Source organism: Malurus melanocephalus, unplaced genomic scaffold (genome assembly GCF_030028575.1).
Source record: "Malurus melanocephalus ecotype Western Australia unplaced genomic scaffold, MMel_1.1 scaffold_788, whole genome shotgun sequence".
Taxonomy (NCBI): Eukaryota; Metazoa; Chordata; class Aves; order Passeriformes; family Maluridae; genus Malurus; species Malurus melanocephalus.
In genome coordinates, this window is record NW_026624020.1 from 44,942 (window position 1) to 61,239 (window position 16,298).

The following is a 16,298-nucleotide window of genomic DNA, read 5'->3' on the forward strand; positions in this document are numbered from 1 at the left end:
TCATAAACACGAGCGAGTGCAGACAGCACTGATTCATTGTCCTAGGCAGTGACACAGCACCATCACTGCACTCATCCTRTTTTCCACTTGCAACCGAAAATAACAGGAATGTGAGACCAATGTAAAAATCCCCATTGCTTTTTTCACTGTACTGAATACCAATCTGCAATTCTGGGGTGATCTGTCATGAACTAACAGAGAAATAAAGCAACAGCAACCCCAGCTCTGGAAAAGATGGCCCAGAGGTGGGGTAAGGGATGTTGGGGTCAGTCATTAGGGCAGAGTGCTGCTTTAWTTCTACAAAATAAAAGACTGGGCATTCTTGAGCCACCATTCTGCCATTATGGTCCCTCAGGGCTGTCACTGCCTCAGTGGGGTGACAACCAAGGAGCRAGAGGGGCAGTGCAGTGACTCCCTCGGTCCAGTCCCACTCTCAGAGTGGACACTCAACACGAGACCCTGGTGGGACACAGGCAGCTCTGACAAAAACACCTCACCCCAGCAACACCCCAGCCAGAGTGTTGGACCACATTGTCTTCCAAGCCTTCAAGTATCTCTTCACTTAATTTATACAATTTTCAGTTTCTGCTACAATAACCACTTTCAATGCAGACATTCCATCTCCGCATCTCCATGTCCTACTCTGTACCACACCTCAATTCTAACTCTGGAGGTTTTCATGAGCAAAACTTGTACTGTCTAGGCATTAATGCTGTGTATTTTGGCAGAGACATCTCCATCTATATCAGCTATACCCAAAGTTCAATAAGAAGCTGTATTGATTTTTCCCTTCAAGCATATATATATTTGATGAAAAACTCACTCATGCCTCCAAAAGTTGTCTAGACATTAAGCTGGYCCCCCTTCTGCTTTCAGCATCTGCTTATTTTTTTCTCAAAATGAAGCTGTACCAGTGGTCTTTTGGCAGAATATTAAGAATAGCACGTATGCTGAGGTGAGATGCCTGTAATACATGGAAGAGGCACACCACACTGTCATCATCCTTGACCAGATTTTCCATACCCTGCAAAATATCCTTTTTTATTTTTTTTTTACTGGGAACTGTTCCAATATCTGAATCATCAAGAGCAGTCTTTTCTTTTACAGAAAGCCCTGAAAAATAAAAACAAGCTTCTTCCCTTGCCTGTAGAAACTGGAATATTTTGCCTAACTCAAATTATCCCACACTAAGGACAACTTTGAATAAATGCCAAGTTCTGATACTTCATCAGTRCTTAAGTCTAGAGGCATATTTATACTACTGTAAAGGAAAAATTCCCAGAGATTGGATGATCATGCCTGCCATAACACAGCCCCAGACGGCTCCTACACATTGCAAAGTCACCTGCATCTCTAGAAGTAATTGCATTGTTGATCTTAGAAGATTAAAGCAGTATAGCAAATGTTCCTTTTGCTAATTTGGCACAGTACAGAAGGTCTAATTGGTAAAAGGAGCCTGAACACACCTGTAGAAGAATATGTAATGACATTTGAAAATATATAAAAATGTAGTTTAAAAGAACACTCTTTTGCTTTTCTGTATAGCACATGGGATATAAAAAAGCTACACTAAAGCAGCCTGTAGTGTACAGAATTTTTGTTTTGTGAAGGAATCATCCTTCCAAGCTGTATGCAAAAACTTGCCTGAATGCCTATACCCACACATAAAAACCTTAAAATTTAACGGTGTTAGCTTTGCTCATGAGAAGCAGGAGAGTCTACTGAAGAAACTCTTAYCAAATGGGCTGAAAGTCACAAAGGATCCAATTAAGATAAAAAGTTCAAACCCAGGACATTTCCTCTTCTTTCTAACTGTTCAGGCCAACATCAGACATCTGTTCTCACTAATTTTTTAATTAATCCCCTTTGAAGCAAACTATTCAAAACCTGACAATACCTCATCTGTCCGATAAGGACCCCCCTCCATCAGAAGGTGCTATTTTGAATTAAACTGCTCCTCCATTGATGCAGTTGGAAACACAATTGTAGCTTTGTGTAGAGAAAACAGTTTTGCTGAGTCAAGCTAAAACATTAGCAGAGATRGAAATACACCCTGTCTTGTAACTGCAGGCCACTATTACACAGGCAGCTGCACTGAAATGGTCTTCAGCTTGTCCCACAAGTGACCTCTAYTCTGTTTTTTGCAGAATTAACCAATCACAGTAACTACTTCTGCTAGCTCAGAGTCAGACAAATCAGATAGGATATCTTCTGACAAAAAGAAACCCAGCATCTTTGGTTTATCTTTACCTTACCTCAATTAGAGTCTATGCATTCAAAATTCTGCTCACCCATTCCCAGTAATGGGAGCGTTCTTTGAAATTAAAGAGTTGATAGAGAGGAAGAAGCCCATGACTTCTCCAGATGACATTATAGTTTAATAAGTACTGCACAAATTGCTCACAACATTTTGAAAAATTTTCAGTATTTCTCAGACTCCAAAGAGCTCCCGTCATCTCTCTTCCCTTACAATATTTATAAAGCTATGATGTTTTTACTTTGTGGAATTGCCATTTAACCTTCTTGAGTGATGCTACTCAAACCATCCCAAAGCCATTCTCTCCTATAAATCTGAAAGCTCATTTTCTTCCACTCCAAGATTTAGAAACTCRAAAGTAGGCCTACATGCATGACTGGTGCATGCTCAAGGCAGTATGTACTTACAGGGCTGGAAATCAGAGTGAGCAGCACCATGCCCAATTATTTCAGATAAACCAACCTCATGCAATGACAGAAGGGAAAATGGCTTCAGTCTTTATTCACTCACAACTTCCAGTACCCTTTTGCTTCCTCCATTTATCAGTCTAGAGAMTTCTCAAGCAAGGATACATCTTTTYCTCAATATCTCCAGCACATARAGAMCTTATTTGTTTCTTAGCTTGACCAGAGAACCCCACTGAGAAATTCTCATGGACCCCACCTTGTTTACAGAAAGTACAGATAAATACAGATCAATCCTGAAGAATTTAAACATATTCTAGCCCCACTGCCTTCAACTGCTTAAGTGACATCTTAGAGCAGAGCCAGTACAACACAACCGTACAAGGCCACAAAGAACATCAGCAAAAGCCTTCTCTACCTTGTGGGGGACTATTTGCAAGATAAGCTTTGTTAAAACAAATTCCCTCTGTCTTTGAGTGCCCTCTATAGATCTAAGACAGCACACAAAAAGAGCTTGCCAAAAACTTTAGGGGAATGTGAATTAAAAAAAAGGGAGGGGTGGGGGGTTGTTGGGGAAAGAAAAGACATCTGCTACACCCACAAGACATTTGTTAAATTATGGTATATATTAAAAATTTTACAGATACAAATGTGGTCTCAGTTATCTCCTGCTGGAAGAACAAATGCTCAATTGTGCCCTTGCACAATACTWGAGCATGGCTACTGGTGGCCTGGTGTACAGGGAATTTTCCCTTTCCAAGAATAAGCATAGGTAATCTCATCTCCCTTCTAACTCTAGCCATGGAGAAGAGATAAGAAAATGTATTTAAGGAAAGTTTCCAAAATCAAAAGAAATTATTGAGAAATTGCAGTTACATACATTTAAAGAAAACAACTGCAAAATCATGACTACATTACATTTAAGAWGACACTAATAACAGCACATGGTCTGGATATTTGCCCTCTGAACCACACACTTGTATTTTCCTTTAGGAAGACACCACTTTAGCACTTGAAAAAAACATACTATAATCAAAATACAGTAACTTTCYATCATTTCTTTAAGAACTGATACACACCAAGGCAATAGTGACTCCACACTTCAAGAAGACAATACAGTTTTTACAATGTGTTTTGACAGAAGGTCTATTTATTAATATTTCCATACTGTGAATTGATGTGTTATATCATAACTCTCAACAAAATGAATACGGATTTACACATGAGACACTAACAGCTCCAAAAGGAGCTGTTAAAGACCAGTGAATAAAAGAACACTTAATGCAAGGATTCAGTGAACTGCAGAAACTGATACCTAACAAATACYGTAAATGCACGCAATACTAGATTGTACCAAAATACAGTCCACTTTTATGACAAATAAATAGATAAATCATTGAGTGTCCTTACCAGAACTACTCTCTGAAACCCCACAAAATTGTGATGTGGCAGCAGTACAGCCCTTGGTATTACACCACCTGTAACACAAACCATATTATGATAGTTTCTATCAATATTTATTTTAAAGGATGAAAAAAGGATAAAAGCTATTTTTCTACCAGTCTTTTTACTGAAAGAATTAAAACAATATTCAGTTTCCTACTGATAACAATATATGCTTAGTTAAGAATATAAACAAACAAAAAATAGAGACCTTGATTATTTACATGGAATTTATTTAAAAAACAAATTACAGTCAAAGTTTCAACTCTATCCTCTTTTCACTCTTTGAAAGCAAAACCCCACCAAAGAATAGYGCATTAGCTTCAAAGGAATTTCTGCTCTTTTTGTCTGTCACATTGACATAAAGTCTCACTTTATGAGACTCCAGATTAAAGTTTAYACAGGGGTAAGTATTGATGCAGTAGATTATTGCAGTGCTAACCAATACAAACTAAAATGATTCAACACAAGGCCATGATCAAACCATCCAGCATTTTCAAAAGTGACAATATAGGAGCTGAATTTCAGACCAACAAATTGTAAATAATGTGTTACATGAACAATCCTTAAAATACCCTCATGAAATTAATTTCTACAGGTGACTTCAAAAGGTAAAGAGTCCCTAGAAATWCATTATGCACCTGTGATCAGAATAATTACTGATCCTGTATTTGTGTAACATGGTGATTCCTATCACCAATATTCATTGCAGATTAAATCATTAGAAAGTGATCCTATGTAAACTAAGGGATTAAAGAGAAGATTTGAAGGCAGAAGCACAAGAACACTGTCTGGGCACCACAAGAAAAGAATCCACATATCAAAAAAATGCTGTTTGAAGCAGGATACACTCAATAGTAAAACAGATAATTCTGCCCCATGGAAGAAGATCTGGAAAAGAGCAAACAATTTTCTAAGTACTAAACTCCAGCTACAAAGGCTCACAAAATACATTGAAAATAACACTAAAACTTCCCAAGCACCTCCTTAATACTAGGATTAAAAGCAAGAAGGCAACACATGCCTTAAACAGGACTTAGCATTTCAAACTTTCCATCATCCTAAAAGCAACCATTGACCTCCAAGAAACCCTCTGCTATTTAGTCTGTTGCTAAGCTCAATAAGTCTTAAAAATGTTTTCTCCTGATTGAGGAACCACAGGGTATTTTGGTCAGCAATCATTTTCCATGTTTAAATTCCCARGAGAATCAAGTAAACTTCTCCTCCTTCCCTCCCTGAAAAGCTTCCAATAATCAAAGGGACACTGATCTCCAAAACCATAATACCACCCACCCTGGAGTGGAAATGTGTCCTGGTCCTCCCTCTAACACTGACAACAGTTCACAAGATAAGTGAAAAGGTCCTGACCCTCCATTAATGTAATTTTAATTCTCTGCAAGGCTATTATGTACTGCTTTGATCATTTCTACAAACCTAACTGTATATGCCAACTGCATTGCTAAAATTTAATTTGGAAAAAATCATCAGAAGCAAGGTTTAAAACACTCATAAAATTTTAACTCTAAGTGCAAAAGGTCATTAAAAGGGGATGTTGATCCTGCTGGTTGAACAAACAAGACGAGCAGTGAGTTTCAACACTTCTACACTTTGAACTTTGTACTCTTTATGTGTACATTAAAAATTTTTCATTCATTTGGAACAAACTCTGCTCAAGTAAATAACTGAAATTACCCCCAAAATGATGCCAAAAGGAAGAAAGAACCCTACAGCAGAGCAGAGAACCACCACACCCTTGACAGAAGCTGCTTAAAGAGGAATTCCTTTCCTCTCCACAGTTCCCCAAGGAGCACACACAGAAAACACAAAACACACTGAACACCAGAAATTCACCAATTAACTTCCCCACAGCAGCAGGAAATCTGTTCACAGTTCACTCCTCAGCCATGGCACCAGAGGGCTGAGGGAACAGCAAGAATTAAATGCGTGGCCTAACTGAACAGGGCTTTTAAGAATGACTAAGCAGCAAAWGTAATTTTTCAGCTGGATCCTAATAGTCAGCTACTTCTGCAGGCACTTGCAGCTCGTAACACGACCATTAGAGAATCATCTAAATTATATTTTTAATCTGTTTCAAATTAATAAATGACAGTAAAAATTACTGCATGTGCTACAGAGACAGATTACAAAAAGCACATATGTTGGTTTTGGTTTTTAWGTATGTTAGTGAATAGGATTTGTCACAAAAAAAACCCTTCATATACAGTAATGGATGTAGGATAAAAACTGCACATTTAATTATATTCTCACCAAGTGATATGGTGAAATGAAGCACATCCCAGTGTGCTCACCTGTAAGCACAGAGCATAATTTCCCTGACTGTATCTACATTACAGCTGTGGATTGCTTCACAGTTACACACTTCATRTTTTATTTTTCTTTCGTACAAGATGCCTATCTACATGTCTTTCAGAAATCTGAAGAGAATTAAAACTGTAAACCTACAGTCTCATTATAGAAAAAAACAAAAAAMCAAAATGAACTRGAGAGGAAGGGCTAAAAAAGATTTACCAGCCTCAGGGAGAAGACAAGACCAGAAAACACTGCAAAAATGCTCAGGGTTTTGAGAACCCAACATTTTATGTGATGCCAACAGGCAAGCTTAACAACTGTGTCTGTTACTAAAATGCTCACACTCCATAAGAATTTGTGCATCGTGAGCATGAAATCTTTCCCTCTGCAGCTTAAAATATCTGTGCATTTAAAAACCATCTGCAAAAATAGACATATACTTCCCCACTGCAAAATTAATTAGAGAGCAGGAATTTCATCTCACTACCACCAATACATGTGATGATGCCACATGTAAACACATTGCACTTGCCTTGGCACAGGACAGCAACAGAAATGGCAAATTTAAAAAGATTCTGTGAAAAATGTCACTTTCTTGAAGAAGCTGATTAATATCAGTGATGGTGGAGGATGGGCACCCGAGAAGGCCATGCTGGATTAATCTGCCACTAGAGCGTGCTCCTTGATCAGCACGGAGCCCACACCCATTCCATGGGTGGGGGTTTCTCCACAACCTTTTTTGATTTTTCTTTTCCATTTCTTTTAAACAAAAACCTTACTGCTATTAGATTGGGACGCAAATATCAATTTTTCAATTTAAAAAAAATCAAAAGAAAAGTTGGTTTTCAACAAGCAAGTATTTTTTCTCTTTTTTAATGACTGACTAGGGTTTTTGCTTTTGATTTTAAATCATGCGTAGTTAGRAAAAACAAGACAAAGTAAATTATGTGGTCATAAAAAAACCTGATGTGCATTTTATAAATTGAATGTGGCCCATCAGGGAGAGAGAAATTATCCACTTTTAGGAAGCATTGTTTACTGCTGTCTTCCCACTAGACCACCTGTTAATAATATTTGATGYTGTTTTCTTTCTGTATGATGAGTATGACTATAGATGAGATATTTGATCTGCTCGTTACAACTTATTCCCTCTAATGCCTCCATTTCAAAGACCATCCAACCAACAAATGACACCAGCCTCAAGGCAATGTCCCAAGTGAATGTGCATCTTTCCTTCTTTTCCTTATCCACTGTCATTTCCATAATTCATCCTCTTAACGATTACAGAAGTGCAGAGGATATTTTCAGAGTACATTGATGGTGCTCAAGAAGTCTTACAGTTGATTGACTGCCAAGGGCACATTAAAAAAGCAAGAAGTATGTACAACAATTTTGGAAACAAGATGCTGAAATTCTCATTCTTTCTATTTGACACATATTCCAATTTTTTGGCCTGATCGTAATTCACACTATTTGGCTTAAAGCATTTAAGTCTTATAAGGATATGCTTATTGAAAAAAATCAAACACAGGAATATTTTACCAAATTGRAAGGCAGAAATATTTCATTTTTAAAGGCTGCCTCCAACAGTACTGTTTCATGACTGGTATTGCAAATACTACAGGCACTATTTTGCATACTCATAAAAAATGATCTCTGGAGGTTGCAGCTCTTTTTCAAAACAACCCCACCCTTTAAATGMAAGCCACTCAAAAGCATAGTGAAGCTGGTCATCTTTCTCATTCCTGAAAATCCACCATTTTCCCAATTCAGTATTTGGTAATTAAATATATTTTTCTTATTTTTTTTTCTTTTTCCCCTTGCCATTCCACACAAATCACTAGCAGCTGATTTTACKCCATCAGCCATCATCACTGTCAGCATTCCGAGAGCAGAAGGCTGTTCTGCTCTTCGTGCCTGCCTCTGAATCCATGACCAGAGATTCACCCTCACCACGCACACAAAACAAGCAGCCTTCATCTTTCCATTTACCCCCATTAAGTCAGTGCCATCATGTTCTCCCYGGAGAAAAGTGCAAGAGCTGAAACACCGCAAGCGACAGCAGCCAAGGACACTCAGAAATAAGGTCTGCCCTTGCTGCTCTYGGACTGTGAAAAGGAGAGCTCCAAACTGCAGGGCAGTGACCGTGTGCTGCTGGAGTCTCAGTTCCTTTTGAACAGATATCGTGTAGATGGGATGGAGCTACAGATCCCAAACTGGGCTTTAACTTGCCAGGAAATGCATGTAAAAATAGTGGGACTTGATTCTAGAGTGGACCAAAAGCAGGTTGTATCATAATTATGTCCTATCTAAATAAAGTCTGTATCACTGAAATAGAGACTTGACAGCATAGATACCGTCATTGTTGGCAGTTCAGCAGTTCTCAAACCTACAGCAGGAACATAGCTCAGGACAGGAAGGTATAAAGCTACTCATTGAGTAGTTTGATTGCTAGAATATAGTAGATTTTGCTTTATTTTATAGTGTTGTAGTAACACCTTACTCCAGGGAACGACAGGTTCTTGGATTTCAGAGATCCAATTCAATTATTACGTGGGGTTACCAACATCAATGGCACTTGCACTCTGCCAGGAGACTCGAGGTAAATTCTTGGCTCAGTTTTGCAGTGAAAATAAACAGGCAGCATTAATCTAGTCACCATGTATTCAAAAATGACAATTCGCTCCCCCAAAATATTAGCTTAATAAGTGTCAGCCCAAAAGATTGCGACTGCATCTGTCAAYGCTAATGGTAAAAAGAAGGTGCCTGACAAAGTCTTAAATGCAGCTTTTGAAACCTGTCTCTCATCTGTTCACAGAGACAAAATCATCTTGGGACAGTCACAAAGTCAACTGAACAACTCAAACCAGACTTATGCTTGCCCTGCTCTACAGAAAAGATTCTGACAGGGAAATAAGAGTCTATTTTTCTTCAATTTTGCAAGCATTGCAKCTGTGTATTGCTTAATAATTTAGTTTATTAAAGGCAACAACTGTCAAAATCTATACAAACTAATTTGTCRTGCAGCAATTTCACATTATTGGAATCTTGCTATAATCTGACTAACGCACACGATCGTGTTCTAACCATGCCTATAATTGGGTTCTTGGCTCCACAGGCCTGAAGACAGTAATCCAAAACATCTTCCAATTACGCTGAAAAATATGCATGTGTGTAGAAAGCTACATTACTTAATTTTCAGACTCAATGGGCCTTTAATAATATGAGAGGGGGAAAAAAAATGTTTGCAAAAGTACACTAATTTGTGGTGCTACACAGCAAGTTGTATGTTCATGTAGCAAAWCACCACCCCAAAACCTATGAACACCAAATCAGCACTATCGAGATATTTATGGAACGTAAGACAAACTCAAACAAAAACAGTCAAAAATCGATTCAGATGGAAGATTCCAAGTCTATACATCTGAACCAAACAAGGATCCCAGCCATTAAAAAAATCCATATTTCAAACCCATGTACGTGTGAGAGTCACTCATGAACTTTACTTGTTTACTTCTCACATATGAATGGTCTGTTGCTGCTGCTCACAACCCTTCACAGCACAGATGTGAAGCTCCTTGAATTTACTGATAGATCAGCAGCAGCTCAAGATACAAAAACCTTGTACAGGAACCAATGTTTCATATTCCCAGAGTCTGACAGACACCTCCAGTGCACCACCAGGGCTGAAATACTGGTAATTTTTAGGATGCTTAAAGTGTTGTGACTTGCTGTATTATTTAACAAACATGGTTTACTATTTTTAATACAAAATATTAGCAAGTAAATATTACAAGGGCAAGCAGGACTGCCCAGATGCAGATATGCTTTTCACAGAGGAGAAAACACTTAAGTCGACACAGAATCATTTAGGTTGAAAATATTTCTKAGATCAAGTCCAACCTACAACCTAACACCATCAYGTCAACACTTGAAATACAGGAGAATTTCTGCATTTTTTTTAAGTATTAAGAGTTTGGTTTTTTTTTGTTGCTGAAGAATCATAATTTTTTCCTATAAATCTTGGCAGATTAAGAGTGCACCTTGTGATGGGTTCTCATTATTACATGAGAATCAACAGGACTATGTTAAATACTGCCTGCAATAAGCTGTTTCATAGAGAAAAGATTCCCTGAGTCACAGGGAACTGAAAATAAAAACATGTTACTGTCACGAAAAAACAGCCAGAAAAATATACAGGGACAAAAACTACAAAACAACCCCTGACAGTCACTTCCAACATGCCTCAAACCAGCCCTGAAATCAGGGAAATGGGAGAAACCACGTGTCCTGCAGAGTTTRAACATCAGCAGGCGAGTGAATTACCAGTGTCAACTCTGTCCTCTGACCTGGACAAACACTGCCACTTGCATTTTATCAATGGTCAACAACCTCAAGCACTTTCTGAAATGGCCTGGACCCCATGGCTGAAACACCAACCTCCCCAGCTAAAATCCCCACATCAGTGACACTCAGACATTTGGTATTAACACGGACTTTTCCTCACTTTTCCAACAAATGCTGAGAAAATCTGAGTGCAGGAGATGCAGGGGTCAAAGGGACCGTGGGTGGTCCCACTAACAGGTGAGTTCCACAGGTACCTGCAGCAGGGTTTTAATCCAACAACTGAAAACACTTTCTAGGACACAGCTTAAAGCTTCTAGGACAGTAGCTAAATGAGTAATGCAAACTCGATAGATAGTGAAAATGTTTGTTCCCTGTGTGAGCTGAGCACTCACAGCRAAGTTATTCACACAGGAGGGATGAGATGCAAAGACAGCACACACAAATTCCACAGCTAGCAGGCAAGGCCCAGATATCACAGCACTGCCCCATGGAGTTTGGTGGAATGAATTTAAAAATGTTTGGATAAATGACAAAGGAGATCTAAAAACATCAAGCATATACAAAGTACAATGAATCTCTCATGGTCTTCCTGCCTTATAATCAATTCAATTAAGAATTCATTAAAAGGACAAGTATCACACATGCTTATTAATTYACAGATGAATGTGAGCCTGCGAGAGAAGGCAGGAGGCAGGGGAAATAGGTAGAAGAGACGAAAACCTATGTTGAAGTTTGTCCCATCAGAGCAAACAAGAACATAACATCTCGTTGGTACAGTAACACATATGCTGTGAGAAGCAATGTGCACTGGAATGCATGTTTTATTCTGATCCCAAAGGATCAAACTGCTTGTGAGATGCTGCCTCTCATTTCATTCCTCTTTGGTTTGTCTACGAGCTACACACTTTCAGTGGAGGCCTAAAAACTGCTCTACATTCTGCTTCATACACAGGAAAACATCCAGAGTGATGCTGATTTAGGAGTCACAAGTGAAGGTGAGATGTAGACAATGCATCATTCACGGGCTTTCCTCTTAGGCCTTGCTTCAAGAGGGAGACTTCCCTCAGTAGCTGAAGTGTTATTACTTTGAAATTGTCATCCTCAAAAAGTGGCTTTGAAGAACACACCAACTTTGCTATCAAGCTTTTGATTGCAAAGCCTGAATGTTACCGAAGCAAAAGTTTCAGAATTAAACACGTACGCAAAGAAGGATACACAGCACAGATGAATAATATATGCCTATAAATAAGCAGAAAAATAGACTTAAAATACCCACATAACTATTAATTAGTTATTAATATTAGATCACTGGTCTATTTCCTTTCAAATTAGCCACCCACTAGCAAAATGTCAATTGCAAAACAAGAGACTATATTTATAGTACAACCTACTTTGAGTTTTGAGTGACATGTCAGCCACTGCTCAATTACAATACCCCTATTGTGTGCCTTCCCAAATTAATACCTAACTTGCATTATAGGCAACCATACGTACAAAAGCCATGTTGGATTTTAATAGTCTTTATTACATCACATAAGCTGGTGAAAATGTTTTTCCATGTGGAAGTCTATGCAAAGACAAACTTTAAATTAAAAAAAAAAAATAAAAAAAGGGAGTTAAATAATACACAGGAATGAAGMTGGACACAGTGATGCTGGGAGGATTGAGTGTCCAGGAGATGGTAATAATAAATTCCTAGAGCTGATTTTATTCTTTCCCAGAGAAAGAGAAGTTTTGGTTGATGGTACCACAAGCAGTGCACCGTGGGATGCAATACAATGCACTACCCCATCTTTAAAGTGGATTTAAATGGAAGAGCCACCAACAAAAAAAACCTCTAAACAAAATATTTTATCCATCAGTGGGGAGGATAAGAACTAGTGGTGCAGCTCCAACCCCTCAGTGACCACCAGCTCACTGAGAGGAAAAACAAACTGCACATGTGGCTCATACTGACATGGCCTCTCCCATTTCTTCTCTTCTATCATGGCAAAACCAAGGAAATCACAATCACCATGRAACACACCTTCTCTGCAGCTTCTGTAAATGATGCACCTGAGGAGTGCTTTGTTAAAACTAGACTGCRTCAGGGACTTTGGAAAGGCGAGTTACATTTTTAGAGAATATGGCCTATTTCACTGAGWTTTCTTCCAGTTTAGGTTTTGTGATTTGCCCTAAGAGCAGTTCTCCTTCCTTTCTTTCTCCAGATGCCTGACACGATCTGCAGAAGAGTGGAAAAAAGAGCATCCTGCAGAGGATGCTCAGTGAAGATGGAAAGCTGGCAGGAGGAACCGTGCCAACACACACTGAATTGCCTCAAGCCTTCTGCTGAGAGAGAAGCAGGACTCATTGTTTCAGGTATGTCTACCATGGAGAGAAAACAGAAATGGAGGCAGAATTACATAGAAACAGCTCTCTAAACAAAGTTAAGACTTGGGAACACCATCCCCTCAACAAGAGGTGACCTGTGCTCATGTTTCAGTGGATAATAATCTATTTTTATGGGTTTACAGCAGAATAATTTGGAATAGTCAGGAATGTTTGAAAGACAGACTTGAAGAGAAACACAGTAATCACTGCTGCTCAGCTTTCCTCTTGGTATAGAATCACATCACTCCCCATCAGCTTGCAGGAGCACACTCCTCCTAATAATGCCATTTACAGAACTTCCTTCTACAGCTAGCTTTTTGAATCTTGAAAAAAAAAWTTAAATCATCCTCGTAGCCTTAAGATTTACACAAAACCAGGGGGCCTGTGCCAGCTGTTTAATTTCTCATGTATTTATGCAAACCAAAGTACTTGCACAAAGAAATCAATTGTAGCTGTAACTGATATTGCACGTTRCCAATTCACCTTTAAATCCAAGGGGAGTGAAGAGAATCCTGAATTATTAAAATCATCATTTGCTGTCTGGGAACAAGRTTGTGTATGGTTTTCTATCTCCTAAATTTTCCTTTTATCCTAGAATTCACTTTAACACTACAACTATTAAAAAACTARAGGAAGAAAAYTGGGAAAGGGAAAYAAGATCTGYRAGAAACAAAATRACAATGCTAGCTGAGATCCAGAGCCACTTTCATCATGTGGRATATTTTTATATCCCTTTACACTTCATCTTTTCTAATAAATGCCACACTTGCAAGCAGAAAAGCTGCAAGGTACTTGAAAAGAAGGTAAGAAAGAAAAGATGAATATAGTTTCATCCATCCCCTGATGGGCTTTTTCTTCATATATACTAAAAATATTTAAACCTTAAGGAGATCATTTAAAAATGTTCAGGATTAAAGTGGGCTTGACCAGCTAAGTGCAAGTCTCCATAATCAGCAAATTTCACTCAAGCAACAACTTTAGGAATCCACATGTCTTCTGCTTATGAATAAAACTGGAGCCCAGCAATCAAGAAGCAGTTTTGCCTCTGTAGCTGTAACACCACGACCAATCTCACACCARCTGCTTTATGTAAAAACAGCAACAAGTCAATACCGAGCTCATATCTTCTGATTTTTCTTCTATTCCAAGTGACTTTACTTGCAACACTCATATTAAAACTTGCAAACAGTATCAGTAGTAGGAAAACATTGTTTTCATTTTAATTTTTCTTTTTTAGTTACACACACCTTAGGCAAAATTGGCTTTACAGAGGGAATGACATCTGACATGATTTTTTTTTATGGTTCAATTAATCTTTAATAGAAACAGGGATCAAATTTAGTGGTTTGTGTATGTTAAGGAGATAAAGACAAGTGGTTTTCTAATAAGTCCTTTTCTAGTAAGTCCTCACACACATCACTCARAAAATCCACACGGGAAAGAAGTCAAAGAAATAATGGACACTTTACCCCTACTGCTGACAGAAGAACACCCTTTTGTCAGTAGTATGTTTTCAGACTGCTATTTCATATCCCACAGGTTCCCTGACAGCACTGAGGGAATGAGTTTCCACCAGACAAACCCAGACTCCACGGTCAGTCTAAGGTGGATCTCCTGGTAAGAGGATTCTCCCTCCAAGATGCCACAGAAGCTGCCTTTCCGCTGAATTTAACCTAATTAACTGAAATTATTGTCACTGGCTATCCTGTTATATAACCACAGGAACAATAAATCCTTTGCCATCGTGTTCTTCACCTGAATTGCAGTTAGGGAAAGAGCAAAATCCAATGACCATGTGCACTGCAGCAAGAAAAGCAGACAGGGTTATTCAAGAACACAACCTCTGGTAACGCCGAGGGCAAACGTGGGGTACAAGGATGAGGCAGCACTGTCAACTGAACATGGACCTGAAATTCAGCTCCTTAATCTGCTAGAAATGGTACCCAAAATATACTGAAAATGTTATTTTCTGCCTCRGGTCGAGGCAGAACTGGTCTGTCTGTTCAGCATAGCGACACTCAGATGAGAAGAGGCTCACTCTAGATATGCCACAAGATATATTGTTGAAAAACAAAAATAGCTCATTTTGTCACGAAGAAAACTGAGAGCACTTGCAAATAGTTAAAGGTTTGTAGGGTTTTCAAGACCTGTTGTACTTTAGGTTTAAATGTATCTATTATAATTTTAGGAATGCTAGAAAAAGTTAATAGCAGATACACTTTAGTTCCCTTTTATATTGAGAAGCAAACTATTTAAGCATTAACTAMCCTTGACAATGCAGTTAAAACCTGACCCAATTTCTGGACACAAATGACCTGCATTTTTCACAGCATTCATCTCTATTTACCYTGTCTCTCAATTCCGTTTGTCATACTGAAACCCGAGGGGGAAAAAAAAAAAAAAAAACAAACCCAAACTAAACCAAACCAAGGCTACCAGAAATCAGTGCCTGGGAGGAAAACAAGCAGGTACCATGCAGAGGAGGGGTGGCCACCCCCACAGCTGTGATTCCATGACTTGTAGAGAAGGAAAAGTCAAACAAGTCTATGTGCAAAGCTTTTATCACCGTTCTGCACTGCAAAACAGACAGCAAGTGAATTACAAGGCTGCAAAGCCAGGWTTATATAAAACCAAAAAACCTCTGGCAGTCATCATCTTTACTACTGAGCATAAATCACAAAATGCACTGATACAAACCCTTGTAAAATCTCTGATGTGGTTTTATACACACTTGGATAAAACGGAGTGGTACAAAAACATCTACAAAACACAGACAATTAAAAAGCAAGGGATCATGGGGACTTATTTCACTTAAAACATTGCTGGTTTACTTCAGACACATCTCTCTTTGCTCAAGGAGCCTTCACAACAACTAAAACCAGACATAATGAACATCATTATCACTACCATTTATTTGGCTACCCACATCATCCAAAAAAATCCCTTTTTAAGATGGGGCCCCCATTGTGCTAAGGTTGCATAAACACGTAGGACTTCGTTCCTGCACTGAAGAGATCGTAATCTCACCAGACAAGGTCAATAAACAACATCAAACATCAACAACAAAGTCTCCTGTCCAGGACTTTTGTTGTTTTGTTTTAATATATATTCCCTTGGACCATCTGCTACTCTGTCTTACAGACCAAGGTCCCACAGAGAGTCAGCAT

The 16,298-nt window shown here is 38.6% G+C and overlaps 1 protein-coding gene across 4 annotated transcripts in view; it reads right to left on the bottom strand.

Annotated features, from left to right (window-relative positions):
* Window positions 1-16,298, bottom strand: part of TBL1XR1 (TBL1X/Y related 1) — a 102,633-nt gene that overhangs the window by 30,182 nt on the left and 56,153 nt on the right. For 3 of the 4 annotated variants that reach the window (XM_057385104.1, XM_057385107.1, XM_057385108.1), the window contains one exon: window positions 4,072-4,139. The exons of the other annotated variant lie outside the window; for it this stretch is intronic. The gene's annotated coding sequence lies outside the window, so the exon portion shown is untranslated. The remainder of the gene's footprint in view (window positions 1-4,071; window positions 4,140-16,298) is intronic. 4 annotated transcript variants of the gene reach the window in all.